The 14,843-nt window shown below is 49.2% G+C and overlaps 1 protein-coding gene across 1 annotated transcript in view; it reads left to right on the plus strand.

Annotated features, from left to right (window-relative positions):
• Positions 1–14,843, plus strand: part of CCDC78 (coiled-coil domain containing 78) — a 455,951-nt gene that overhangs the window by 166,630 nt on the left and 274,478 nt on the right. The gene's annotated exons all lie outside the window — the stretch shown is intronic.

The raw sequence follows: 14,843 nt of genomic DNA on the forward strand, positions 1-14,843 counted from the left end.
TATTGTCTTTAGTTTGCCTTCTGGGCCCCTTGCAGAATTCATATATAACACCAATACTTCTTGGTATTTGTAGTTTCTTATTATCTTTAGTTTGCCTTCTTTGTCTCTTTTCATAGTACCATATATTTTGCCCTCTTGGCATATCCAGGGTTCACATACTTTGTTTTTCATTCATTCAACTTTCTTTCGGGATCATGATTGCTTTCTTGCCTTTGATCCCCAATCAACTCAGAACATTTAACAGAGACTTTTGAATGTGAAATTTCACCTTGCAGAACCACTCTGTTACTTTGTATCCATTCCCTATACAATTCAGCAATTGACCTTTCAATTACACGTTTTATCAGTATATGCGCAACCTTCATCTTTTGAGTTACAGTTACTTTTGCCTTGAAAACAAACCAGACTTTTGTTTCCCTCGTTAACTCACTGATTGTGTTACTCAGCCTTCTTTCATCAACGCTGTTCGTGCAGAAGCAGCGCCTACCCTGCTCCTCTCCAACTCTGTCATTCACCCGAGAGGGTCGCAGGCTGCTTTGAAGTACCTTGAACGTTTTTTCTTCTGCTCAATCGGTTTCAGTCTTGCAACGCTTACGGCTTCCCGAAAGTGGGGGGTTCTCACCTGGCTCTCTCTCAATATTCGCAATTGCAGATCAGCCCCTTGGCCTTTCGACTTCCATCGCCTGGTTCGCATCAGCGGTTCCTTCTCGTACCTAGCCTCGCTCACAGTGTGCATGTGCGCACCACCTTTTATTTGTCTGAAAAGGAGTGTTAACAAGTGGAAGGTGTATATAGTTAGGATTACGTGCCTGACTCTGACTGGCCTCATTACAGTGACAGAGCCAGTGCAAGTCACTGGAGGTTATCTGCCTGACCTTATTCCTGATCTTCCTCAGCTCAGTACTGTTGCCAATGTAACATGGGGAGTAATTATGGGAGCTGTAGTTTCCCATAAAACAAGCAGGGATAGAGGTTAGATGGGTTGTGGAAATATGGGACCATGGCTTGCCATCAGGTGTTTCTCCCCCATTCCCCGAGGACCCCTACCCAGGTGATCCTCCCACATTTGTCCACCTCCAGGGTCGGGATCCAAAAGCAATGGCTTTTCCCTGGCCACCTGAGTACGGGATCCCCGGGGACTAGGTTGTGAAACACCCTCTGGTATTTCACACTATGTTTTAGTGGGTTAGTTTAGGAGTCTGGCTAGATGGCAGTATGGTACTGAGAAGCTGAAAGTCTTGGTGAGTGGCCTGTTATGATGCATGAGCCATATATAATTTTAAAGGTATGCTGGATCTGCTGGTTCGACGCCAAAGGTCTTTGTTGCCCAGCAAAAGGTAAAAAAATTAGCACGCTTTTTGGAAGCATAATTCAAGTTGTGGTGTAGGGAAATACAATACAAATGTAACAATTATAAACAGTGGGTCATGCTGGCTCCCTGCGCAAGGCTTTGGGGACAGGTAAACTATAGGCATTTTGGGCAGTCCATTGGCTCATTTCAACCACTCCACACTTACTGTAGAGGTTTCAAAATGTAAAGACTGTAAGGGAAGTTGTGTTGATTGCTTGCTCGAGAGAAAACTTGTTTAAGGCTGAAAATCAAACGTGGGAACAATGTGGGAGCAGGTACATTTATTGTTTGACGAGTGAGCCACAGAACACACACAAGAGGTATTTGTGGTTCAAAACAAAGTTTATTTCCTTGGTTAGAATCGGTGTGGGAAATACTCCTGTGACTATATTCAAAATAAGGCTTATTCACTTTGTTTGGATGGGTCTGGGGTAAACTCTTATACGGCTAAGGGATCATTCTACAAGAACAATAGGATATTCTTCTTTGGGAACAATCTAAAAAAGCATTGACAGGATGGATTAACTCAGTGTGTCCCAAGGGACTAACTAGGGGAATACTTGTCTTCCCAGACTTTCCTAATCCAAGATACAGTTTTAGAGTTAGATCACGGAGCACAGTTCTTGCTTTCACTTAGTCTCGAGATATAGTGCGCAGTCACTCTTGGCAATCATTCTCCTACGGATATAGTGACCTGCTTACTTCTTTTTAATCTTCTACTAGAGAGCATGCATCAGAGGCAGGAGCGGCGTTAGGCGTGTGCAGCTGCACTTGGCCCTGCGCTCGTAGGGTCCTGCGCTGCCATTGACTCTCTTCTTGCAGGCTGCAGCATGGGCCATGTGCTCAGAGTACCAAAACTTGCTGCAGTCCACTCTGAGCGCACGGGCTTATCTTTTTCAAAAGCGCCTGTTCTCCCTCGAGGTTTGGCTCACTTTTGTTTCTTCTGGTGAGGCAACGTGTTGCCTGTCAACCTGCTGCAAAGCTGCAGAGACAAATACACCATCCCAGCAGCCCAATAGACGCTGCGGGACTCTTAAGCACTGCTGATCACTTTCTTTCTTTTAAAGCAGAGCGTTTAAAGTGGGTCCGATTTACTTGTGATGGCCTCTGTAGGAGACCATTGTTGTGGACAAAGCATTCTTAAAATGTTAAGAACTGCAAAGAGGCATTTTTATTTTGAAAGCACATGCAAAGAAGCAGTTAGCGGCCTAAAATCGGTGCCTTCCTTCAGCACCCCTAAATGTAGACCCTGATACCCTCCCAAAGAGTATCATCTGCTACTAAGTAAGTTTTCAATGTTTTTTTTCGCCACTGTTGTAACTTTATCACTGCTTCCAACTGTATCTGTAACCAAGTACTTGTATTTGTAACCAAGAAACCCTACGTGTTGCCACCACCTATGTAACCGTGAATCATGCCTACGTACACTTTCATATAACAGCGCCTCGATGCCTGCGGGCTGTAGTGCACTCTACTAATGTAAAAAATAAAAATAAATAAATAAATACAATTAAACATATCACACAAAACCGTTTTAGCTATTTGCCTTATTTCCAAATGTTTATATCTACCAAGCCAAAAAGCGTTTCAGTACAATGTAACATTTTCCTCACATTGTATATGAAGCAAGCCCGTGAGCCATGAATATTTACCAAGGATGTGACAAGAGAGGTTGTCGTGCTGGAGGGGATATTTTCTCTGGCACTGGCCCTGTACTCATTTTCAGGGCACACGTCAATGCATGGGGGTGGAGAGCGTCTGCCCACTTTTTTCAACGGGTGAACGCATCCCCCGTTGTGTGTTTGTGAGGCCATCATTAAAAAGAAGTTTGCTTGCTCAAGTGTTCAGCTACTAGGATTTCACAACAGGTTGTCATGTTTCCAATGCAGACGCTTACCCACAAGAACACATAAAAGTGCCATTAAAGCACATGTCTCTTGTTTGGATTTTGTTTTCTTTGGAATATTTCATTATAAATTGTTGGACTTAAAAGATGGGCAACTTTTATACTTTTCTAGTGTAGTTATTGGAAATTCTCCTCTTGGATTATATATATATATATATTTTATTTTTTTTACCATGTTTTCGCTGCTGCCTACATACGTAGTGGTCATTATCGTGTGATGTCACTTCCTGGGATGTCATGAAATGCAAATTAAGCACTTCATTTGTCGCACTTGGCCCCACAAATCCTAGGGCCGGCCCTGATCCAAGGCCACAAAAAGAGCTGCACACAGAACCCTGCTCTGATGAAAATGCTGCTCACTGGAAGGGTGGCATGCCTTTAGCGTGGTGTAATTGTACCACTGTTCATTTACCTAGGCGCAATTCGAAGGGTGTGCATTTGGCTCAGTGTGCCTGGATACGCAAGGGAGGCAGGGTGAGAAGGCCAAAGAGCAGCAGCCGGAAGTGAAAAAGAGTTTGCCATTTGACAGGATGCACCGCCGATCAAGATAAGTCAGTGAGGAAAGTGGGCATAGGGGAGCCAGTTAAGTAAAGGTGGGGTGCGCGTGCATAAATTACTGCAGTCTAAATAATGTAGCCTGCCAAGATCATGTAGTATCAAGCATCTGTGAAGTCAGTGGTATTTTGGGGAAAATTTAGCATACAAACAACACAAAGCAATCAGGCCTTGTGTGATCAGGGGTATGCAGGTACTAGCTCTCCAGTGGGCCAACGACTCAGAATATGCATGCAAATGGGTTTTCATTATATTATTGAACCCTGCAGACGCATGTGGAGTCCCTGTGGGGTCCGTCCTGTTAGCAATTATCATTAAACAATACATGGGGACTCCTGGAGCGCTTCTCAAGGGCCCCAACATTTAGGTGCAGCAAACACTGACAACACAAAGCTATAACTAAAGGTCACCCACATTGGAGGCATCTCATAGCTAAAATACTGCCTTGAACGCCTTGAATCTTGACGGACAAGCATATACTTAAAGCGTAATCCCACCAAAACTGAGTTTGTGCTCTTACAGCAAAATGCTAAACAAACGCACATTCCAGCCTGATAGCCGAAATTATTCTTGGCAAGGGTTGATGCCAAGGCCAGCCCCAAGTACTAGATCTCTCGGTTTTATCTTCAACTGCAACCACACGATCAAGCAGAGTTATTGGAGGTGGCTGGGTTATTGTAACTTTCGGAACCAAAACTAACCAATTTGTGGATGTTGTGTTGCGATCATAACGTTCCTTCAACCACATTTTTTTAATTGAATTTTAATGGTTTTTGTAAGAAAACCTTGGCCATATCGTTAGTTTAACTAAAGTTCATTTTATTGCTATTTAAAAAAAATATACACCAAAATACCTACACTGCTGATTGAGAACTTTGCCAAGGGTGAAGGCCTTTGAACATCTGAGAGCTACCATGCTCAGTGCTCACAATGATAGGAGCATGGCCTCTGGCCCTTCTCTGGACTCCTCAAAGGGGTGCCTATACCTCCAGTAAGAACTGGAGATAAATCTGTCGCCCTACCGACAAACTTGGAGTGTGCTGGGTTGGTAACGTGCCGGTATGCAGTAATACAGGCACGTTATTACCGCACCGGCACACTCGTAATGAGGCGTGTGTCAGAGAATACCAAAGAACATTGTATTTTCTCTCCATGTTTACAGCTCCAAGTCCAAATTTCAGTGTCCTAGTATGCCCTGCCAAGATGTTTGTGTGCTAAACAGCCATCTTCTCTGGGATTGTATGTAACCAGCCAATACCATTTGAATAGAATTCTAATTTAAGAGAAAGGGGGACATTAACTGTTTCCCTTTTATGTGCTGCATTATGGAGTTTCATGTTGCTCCAATTAAAAGAGGGAAGGAACATGACTCACTTCTCTGCTCATGCCCATCAAACATTGTCTCCCCATATATATATATCTATATAAATATAGAGAGCTTTCTGCCTCTCCATCGCTCACAGCCATTCTATGCTCAATTTCGCCCTCCCCTAGCTCTCTCCCTCTGGCCCATCTCTCCTTTTTCACCTCATCTCTCTTTCTGTCCCATCTCTCCTTCAGCCCCATCTCTGCCGCTCCTCCATCTCTCCTTCTGCCTCATCTCTCCTTCTGCATCATTTCAGGGGGTCAGAAATGTGAGGCGGACAACTTTTAGATGATTTCTAAATAAATGCTATTTTATTAAATCATAAGTTTCAATAAACACCTCACTATGCCTACCCTGACGAGGATTTCCCTACCTAAAACAAACAAAAGGAAACACTCTAACAAAGGATATCTCGCCCTCAAACCTGTAGATACAATACACAAGAAAATATATATACAGCAATTCCACTTGCACGCGAGTGATTCCTCTCTGCTACTGTTGCCTGCCTTTGTTACGCGCAAGGGATTAGAATGCTTGGTAACACTCACTGGCTTCTGTCTTTCACCCCTTTGCGTGCTGCAGGACTTCCACTGCTTTGGCTTCTTTCGAATGGACACACTCCCTCGTTGAAGTTGTCTTTGTTCCCGCCAATTAAGTACAGAGCTCTGCATGCTCCTGCGACCCTCTGGTGCATACCAGCTACCAGCCATGGTCTCCAGCATGTTTCCTGATGTGTAATCTCTGCAATTCGGTTCACATGGGGTATGATATGATACAATATTTTATTTATATTGCGCTCATACACAAGTTTTTCAGAGCGCGACTAAGCAAAGGGGGGAACAAGGGAGAACAAAAACAACAATCTTACTAGGCCCATTGACATTAAGAACGCGCAAGTGCATGGAAAAGGAAAGAGGGGGAAAGTGTGAGGAAGGGGAAAAGTGGAAAGTGCGGAACAGAGGAGAGAACAGAATAAATAATAAGTGAAATAAATAAATACAGGCAATGAAAAGTGATAGTGCAGCCAGCAAGTGGCAAGTGCATGATTAGTCAGATAAGGTATATCTGATAAGTGTAGAAGAAAGGTGGGAGACTGTATGGTTACAGATACAGATCCCAGTGCAAAGGGTGGCCCAGAGGCAGTGCAGGGGGGTGGCAGGGTGAGCAGGTACCTGGGCCAGAAGGACAGTGGGTGGCCAGGTGCACAGTGCCAAGAGAGAAAACAGATCAGCAGGGGAGAAGAGGGGCAAATGCAGAAGCGAAGAGGAAGGTCTTGAGTTGCTTCCGGAACCAGAGAGGGTTCTCCTCAAGTTTCAAAATTCAAGGTTAAAGCCTTCTTCCTTCACACTTCCTGCTGCGCAACCTCTGCACGTCAGATTTATAGGGAGAAGGACCATCTCAGGACCGGCAACTGGAATCTTCCCTGCAGTGGTCCCGGCGCTCTCTCTTTCCTCCAACGTCTGCTTGGACTGCCTGCAATGCGCCTGCTGCTGCTCTCTCCCTCTGCTGCACCTCCATCTAATGGCCTGCACCTGAGGGGGCCTTTTAAGCTTCTCTGCTTCTCTCAGGTGTGGATCATTTTCCTTAACAAGCTGGCCACTCCTGTTGTATAACTCTTGAGCCCTCTTCCTCGTCCCAATACTTTGGGAATTATGGGACTTGGAGTCTCAAACAACAAAATCACGTTCTATAGTCAGCTTCCTACTTTTTTTGTGTAAATTTGTTTTTATTGGCATTTAACAAGGTCATACTATAATGGAATGAAACAACAAGTAGGCAGAAGTCCGCTAGTTACATAGACGACAACATGTCCCACTAGCAAGTTAACTCCCCCTCCCACCCCGCCTTACTTGCATTTAAGTTCTCATGTCGGGTGTTCCAGGGTCCGATTTGTGCACACCTATGCAAATTCCTGTCTGAGTGGATTTCGATAACACCATTCTTATACCCCCCGATGGATCTGACACCATTCTGTTGTTGGTTTTTCAACCTCCTTGTGTGTTTGCCCTTTCCGGGGACGGGCCGGGTCGGTGCCCCCAGTTGGCAACATTTTCCCCCTTCATTTCCCTCAAAAGTTGTTATGAAATTGTAACCATTCGGTCTCCACCTGGGCACTGGTTCCGTGGATTGCCGCTGAGATCTTTTCCATGAGATATATATCTTTGGCCGTGTTAGCCCATTCCTGCACTGAGGGAAGGAGCCCCCTTTTCCAGTGCCTGGCTCGACATGCCCATGCCGCCAACAATAGGAAATGTACCAGGGGTGATGGCGTGACCCATAGTTCATCACGCTTCTCCAGGCCAAACAGATTAAAGAGAGGGTCCAGACTCTGTGCTTCCCCCCCCTGCGTCCCTGATCCCACCCAGGACCTCGGTCCACAACACGTGTACCCTAGAGCACGTCCACCACATGTGCCAATAATTAGCTCTGGCCCTGCACCCGTGCCAACAGTGGGGGTCCATTGCGGGAAACATTCTGGAGCGTTTCATGGGGTCGTATTGCCAGCGATTGAGCAGCTTTATCACATGTAACTTATACTGGCAGGAAATGGAGGTCTTGAAAGCCCGGCTACACATTCGCCTCCACAGATCCTCACCCAATCCCGTGCCCAAGTCCCTATCCCATTGTGTTCTGAGTCCCCTGGTAGTCCCCTCCCTTGGTTCCAATAATGCCCTGTAGAGACGTGAAATGAGGCCTCTCATATCTGCGTACCCATCTAGGACCTTCTCGACTAGGCTGAGATCCCTCTGAATGGAGGGTTTCCATTTCTCTGACATAAATATCCCTTTCAACCTCAGATATAACAGAGCTGACAGTTTCCCAATACCCAATGCCTCCTCTAGTTTCTGGATGCTTATAAATTCCCCCTTTTGTACCAACTGGCCCACCCTGCTGAGCCCCGCCTCAAACCAGGATTGGTAGTGTTCGACTACTGGTATCTCGTCCCTGACCCAGAGCCATTCCCGACTGTAGCTGGGAGCAGGTGTTGGTTTTCAAGGTATACCTATTGCTTGTCAGGGTCTTCCCGCAGATGGGGGACCAATGCCCTTAGTTGGGCCGCTCTATAAAACAGCATCAGGTCCGGGAGTCCCACTCCTCCCCCCGCCCCTCCTTTGGGAGAATCAGGGTCCCATACCCCACCCTAGGTTTCTGACCCTGCCATATGAATCTCGTGATGCGCCGCTTGGCTTCCTTCAAAAGTTCTACCGGAGCTCCAACCGGGAGAATCTGAAAGAGGTATAGGACCCTCGGGAGGAGGTTCATTTTTATTGCATTGATCTGCCCCATCCATGACAACTGGCCCATTCCCCCATGTCACCATTTCCGAGAATAACTTATCAAACAAGGGGGGTTAGTTGGCTTGACCCAGGTCTCTTCCGGGTCAAACAATATTAACCGCGAGGTATTTCACCCCTTCATCCTGGATTTGCAGACCCAGGGCCTTCAATTCCCCCACTCTCCTGGCACCGTTGAGGGCGAAGGGGAAAACCACGGACTTACCAATATTAACCTTAAACCCTGAGTACCTCCTGAATTCCTCTATCACCTTCATGGCTGCTGGGACAGACCGAGCGTGATGTCTCGGGTGTAGTATGACGTTGTCTGCATAAAGCCCAAGTTTAAATTCCCTATCTCAAACTTTGATGCCCTCCACCTGGGTCGACCCCCTCAAGTACTCTGCCAATACTTCCATTGTTAGGGCGAACAGCAGGGGTGACAAAGGACACTTCTGTCTCGTTCCCTGCTGCAGCCGGAATGTCCAGGACAGTCGCCCGTTGACCGTGACCCTGGCTGAGGGGCACTCGTACAGGGCCTGTATGGCCAACTGGATTCCCCTGCCAATGCCAAATTTCTATAGTACCCCTTTCAGGAATCCCCAGTCCACCTGATCAAAGGCCTTCTCTGCGTCTATGGACACTAAGACCGGGTTTCCCACGTGTCCCATGGCCTCTCTCATAAGGTGCAGCATCTTGCGCAGGCTATCCGCCCCCTGTCTAAACTGGATGAAGCCCATCTGGTCTGAGTGGATGAGTTTCAGCATAAGCCCCTCCATTCTTGTGGCCAGAATTCTAGTGAAGATTTTAGCATCCATGTTGAGCAATGAGATGGGGCGGTAGGATCTACAGTCCTCCGGGTCATTACCCGCCTTTGGGATGACTGTAATCAAAGCCCTCCCGAAGGACTGGGGGCGCGTCCGGTGGCCATGATGTTGGAGAATAAACCCGCTAAAAACTTGGAGAAGGGTCCCACAAAAGGCTTATAAAAGCCTTCTGTGTATCCGTCCTCCCTCGGTGCTTTCCCCAGTTTCAGCCCAGATATCGCTTTCAGGACCTCTTCCTGTGTGATGGGCATGTCCAGTTCAGCGGACTCCCCAATACGAAGTCTTGGGAGGGCCACCCCCTCGAGGTATGTATCTAACGCGTCTCCGTCTGAGTCCCCTTCCTTCCATATAGATTCTCATAAAATGTGGAAAATTCCACTGCCTCTGCTCCTGAGCACCGTCGGTCCCCTTCTCCCCTGATCCTGGTCTTCCACCTCTCTGCTCTCTGGCCTCTAAGCTTTGCTGCCAATAGGGCATCCGCCTTATCCCCCTTTTCATAGTATTTCTGTTTGAAGTATTGGAGGCTGGACAGAACTCTTCCCATCTCAATATCTTTCAGTTCCCGGCAATTGGCTCTTGCCGCCCTAAGGTCCACCTCCCTTTCCCCCTCCCCCTTTCCCACGACCCTCTCCAAGAGGCAAATCTCCCCCCCCTGAGGTTCCGGGATTGTAAGGCCCTGAGCCTCTTAGCAATCCCTTCCCTAATGAGGAGGCCCCTCCAGGTGGCTTTCGCCATGTCCCATACCACCCCCCTTTCTATTTCGCCTGTGTCGTTGATCTAAATAAATTCCCTAATTGCCTCTCTCATTTCTTCTGCAAAGACCTTGTCCCTAAAGAGGAGGTTGTTACAGCGCCATAATAATTCCCTAGATTTCAACCACGATAGAGCTATTTCCATCCCCACCAGGTCGTGGTCTAACCAACTAATTGCGAGATGCTCGCAATTGCTAACCCTGTTGACATGTTGTTGTTCCATGAAGAGGTAATCTATCCTAGTTCTGGAGTCATGGACCGCTGAGTGGAATGTGTAGCCTCTCGTTGCATGGGAGTCCCTCCAGATGTCAACCCGCCCTTGATCCCACATGTAGTCAGTGAACCCGCCATTTGAGACTCCTCCCCTGCTCCGAGATGGGACTACCTGCCCATGGCCTCCTTAAAAAACTGCATCTGATTGACATTTGACATTGACATTTTACTAGAGACCCTGAGACCACCAACACTCTTCCAACCCCTCGGTTCAAGACTACTGGTTCTGAGAGTCTGAGCTGTTTATTAAGCATAATCCCCACTCCGTCCTTTTTCACGGACCCAGATTCCCAGAAGACTAGCCCAAGATGTGCCCCCGGGATCCGTCTCTCTTCCCCGGACATGGTTCAGGTTTCCTGTATCAGTATCACATCTCGGTCGGAATTTTTCATTTCTTTTCCCAGTAGAGAGCGTTTTGTAGGCGAGTTAAGGCCTTTCACGTTTAAGGAAACTAACTTGAGTGTCTAGACCCGGCCTTTGGTGTCAGGGTGTGTCATCTGGGGCCATGTCTACCACCCTTGACCACTCAGTGTTAAGGAATGCTGTGTCCCCCCGTGTGACCCTGGTCTGCCCTGTGGTGTGTTGAACCCCCCTGAACTCCTACCCCCAACCCCCTTCCCTCACCTAACCCATTGTGTTAACTGAGACGCTCACCCGAAGATGAGCCACTAGGGAATAGGAAACGCTACCCCTCCGCTGGTCTCATTATCACCTCACCTCCCCCTGGTGGGGGTGCGACACTCTGAAGTGCCCCTGTCCGGTAAGCTTTGAGAAAATAGCCTTCATTCCTTATGCCCCCTCTCCTCACCCGGGGGACCTGGGGGGAGGGTGGTTATTCAACTTTTTGAATTTTCTGCCACCTTGCATCCTCTTTTTCGTGGCCCGAGGGCCGCTGGGGCACTGTGACGGACTCAGAGGCCCCTTCTCTCTCCCCTCTCTCTCTCCTCTGCCACTTCTTTGTTCTTGATAACTTGAAGGACCTAGAGCGCTTCTTTGCCACCGGTCACTCGGTAGTCCACCTCCCCATGTTCAAAAGTCAAATCAAAGGGGTAGGACCACCTGTATCTAATGTCTTGTTCGGAGAGCCACTGTGTGAGTGGACGACATTCTCTATGACAGGCCATTGTCAGGGCTGAGAGGTCTTGAAATATCTTGATCGTGTCCCCCTCAAAAAGGAAACTCCCCAAACGCCTTGCCTTTTTCGAGGACCTCCATCTTTTCTCTGTATCTGAGGGAACGGACCACGATGGACCTGACCTCTCCCGCCTCTGCCTCTGTGGGCCCTTTCCAGCTGCACCTCTTTGCCCCCTTCGAGGGTGAACAATTGGTTTACCAACCACTGCACTTTCTGTCCCACCTCGTCTGCTGTTTCCCCTCTCTGTTCACTCACTCCCAGGATTCTTAGGTTGTTGCGCCTCTCCCTGTTTTTCAGGTCGTCCTATTTCAGCAACATGTCCTCTTCCCGCATTTCGAGGTCGGTCAGGCGTGCTTCGTATTTCATATCGAGGACGTCCACCTGAACCTGGTTGTTTTCTATTCCCTCTGTTTTGTCCTCTATTTTGTCCACCCTGCCTTTGAGGTCACAAATTGAGGCCTGTCCTTGAGGTCGTCCCTGGTAAGTGCCAGGGCGGGGGGGGCCCAACACCATCCCGAGCGCGCTGGTAGGCAGCGTACCCCCAATGCCTCCCAGGGGTCTCGAAAAGCGTTGTAGTAATAGGAGTCCCTTGGGGGCTTTCCCGCTGGCAGTGGGCCCGATTTGCGGCTCCTCGAGGGTCGTAATCCGGCTCCCTTCTGTGGTGAAGTCTCTTGTTTATAGGCCCCTAGGTGAGCGGGTGCGTGGAAAGGCGATCTCCTCCTGCCCCTAGTGCCTGTCTCCCACGACCTCCAAGGCTCTGAGTGAGGATTCTTACTGGAGCTTTCTCCTTTGTTCAGGCGATTGCTGGTGGCCCCCTTCCTGTAGTGCGTGGGATGTTAGCACAAGGACCTTGGGGAGGGGGACTCCCCCCTCAGGGGCCCATCGTCCTGTTTCCAGATCACCTTTCTCTTCTCTCCTTCTCCCCTGCTGTTTCGGAAGGTGCCGGCATGGGGTTCTCTTATGTCAATAAAGGCGCTAATCCCCTGTGTGCACGCTCAAAGTGGCCCCCTGTGAAGTCAGGGTGGTCCAGTGTCTGCCCCAGATTTCTTACTCCGCAGTGTGGGGGAGGTGTGGGGTCCCAGTGCTTTGTGCCCTCCAGCCGTCCTTGTGCCTCCGGGACGGTGTGTTCATTTTACTAGGGCCTTTTCAGTATCAAAAGTGCAGATTCTCTATTGGCAGCCTCCCCGACTGGAGGTACCTTGAGTGCGTTTGTGGGGTGACCGGAGCTCCTTCCTGGCTCTCCCAGCCTCTCTGGGTCCTGTCTCCTCTCCTCTGTGGGGTGTCGCTCACTTGAGTTCCGGTGTGGGCTCTCCCCTCCTTGGCTCCGGTGGAGACTCCTGGGTCGCTCCTGGGGTCCGTCTTGTGTTTCCCTCTCTGGGGGACACTGCATGTCATGTGCGGGACGAGAGGGAGACCAGGCCCCAGACTGTCCACGTGGGCCTCTGAGTTGGTACTCTCCCTCTGGCAGCCGCACCACGTTTGCGGGGTCCGGTTGGTGCTGCTTGAGCTCCTGTCCCCGGGGAGGCCCTCTTCTTTCCTTGGCTTCTCAGCGGGCCCCACCCGCAGTGAGAGGGATCCCTGTGGTTCTTCCTTCCCCTAGCTTTGCCCTTGAGGGGGGGCGGGTCGCTCCACTCACGCCTTTCCTTGCCCCGGGCCCAGGCCCTTCACCTCGTGGCTGGTTCCTCTTCTCCCTGGGGGTCCTCACCTTGTCTCCAGGTATTCACTGCCTGGGCGCCTGATGATGAAGCGGGGGACAAGTGGGCGGCTGCTCTCCCGCAGCAGCCACCTGATTTTTGGTGCCGTGGATTTCTTCGCTGGTTGAGGGAGTCAGCCTGATCTCTCTCTTCTTGGGCGAGTCTTCACAGGGAGCTCCTTCTCCCGTGCTCCTCCGGCGTGCTGTTCCGCCCTGGGCCTCTTCGTCTCGTCTGTGGCCCTCCCGGGGGCCCTGGGCACTGGCATCACCAGGCCTCTTGCCCTCTCCGCACTGCCGTTCAGGGGGCAGCAACCCGGCACAAGATGGCTCTAGGGGTCCGCGTAGTGCTCTGCAATGTGGTCCCTGTATCCCTTGGTCCGGCTCCACATTTGGGTCCCATGCCTCCCAGCACTGAGCGCAGGGATCACGCAGTCAACACCATGTGGGGCTCCTTGGCCTGCCCCGTTACTCAAGGCACCAGCTCAGGCTTGAGGGGCACAGCTTTCAACTCCAAGGGTGTCCCTGAGGGTCAACTGTCTGCCCGGACCACCCGGTCTCGGCCGGGGCGGAGGGGTGATGCTCCAAGGCCCAACGGTCAGGAGCGGCGCACGATCCTCATGTCCATTCATGTACGCACCCCCTAGCGGTCTCTCCAGCTTCCTACTTTTAAACTCAGGTTCATGTATTCTAGGTACATTTAAGAAAACATCAACAAGAATTTACTTGAAAATGGGAAGGCAATTCATTTAAGTCATAAATTACAGATGTCCTTTCACTGTACCTATGGGAGTTAAGATGATTTTTAACTTTGTACGGTTCAGACGGGATTTCATTTCTGAAGTTGTTTAGGGATTTTACATTAGCTTTATCCACATTACGATTTTCAATTTGTGGATCAGACAAATCATACCGACAATGAGCCACTTATAAAGGGTTCATCCCTTTTGGAAACAAGTGCTGTGTCTCATCCCACAAGATCTCCTCACCACCCTGAGCCTTGTCTCCTCCCAGGTGATCCTCCAGCAGAGCAACACCCCCAAGGTTAGGATCAGGAAGCATCTGCCTTTCCCTGGCCACCTGGGAGGAGACTTTAGGCAGGGTTTCAGTGAGGGATAGGCAGGATTCATCACACTCAGCTTCATCTCTTAATCTCCACCTCATCTCTCCTTCTGCCCCATCTCTCATTTCTCCCCTTCTCTCTTGTTCTCTCCATCCCCATTCCTTCCAAAGGGAAGCCCAAACCTGAGTGCTGGTTTCGTTAACTGAAAGCACAGCCAAGGTTGTAAGCAATTTCGCCCAGACTGTGGAGGGCTTGAATACTGAAATGAAGACTGACAAACTTCTCTTTGAAAATGAATTCACTACTTACATATGTCATTTCAAAGCAGCCTGCATGGCATCATTTTGACTTGTCTGGAAAAGTGTGTGCATCAATGATCCATTGCAATTAGTTCATACTGCCAATGTCTACTTACTTTCTGAATAGAGAAAGATAAACATGCCTGGTGTGAAGAGACAGTTCTGCTTGGCCGGCGGTAGGTCCAATCCCTGTTTCTGTGAAATATGGTCTCCTACTACACTGCTGGCAATCTACAGTTCTGAGCCTGAAAATGACAGCTGACACCGGCAGAGGGAAAATAGCTGCTGTAATGTTCACAGAGCTGATAGCCCTCCACATCCAAGTAAGAGGTCAATCGGGGCCTGCTCCAC

The sequence above is a fragment of the Ambystoma mexicanum genome, chromosome 2q (genome assembly GCF_040938575.1).
Source record: "Ambystoma mexicanum isolate Mex_15411 chromosome 2q, UKY_AmexF1_1, whole genome shotgun sequence".
Lineage (NCBI taxonomy): Eukaryota > Metazoa > Chordata > Amphibia > Caudata > Ambystomatidae > Ambystoma > Ambystoma mexicanum.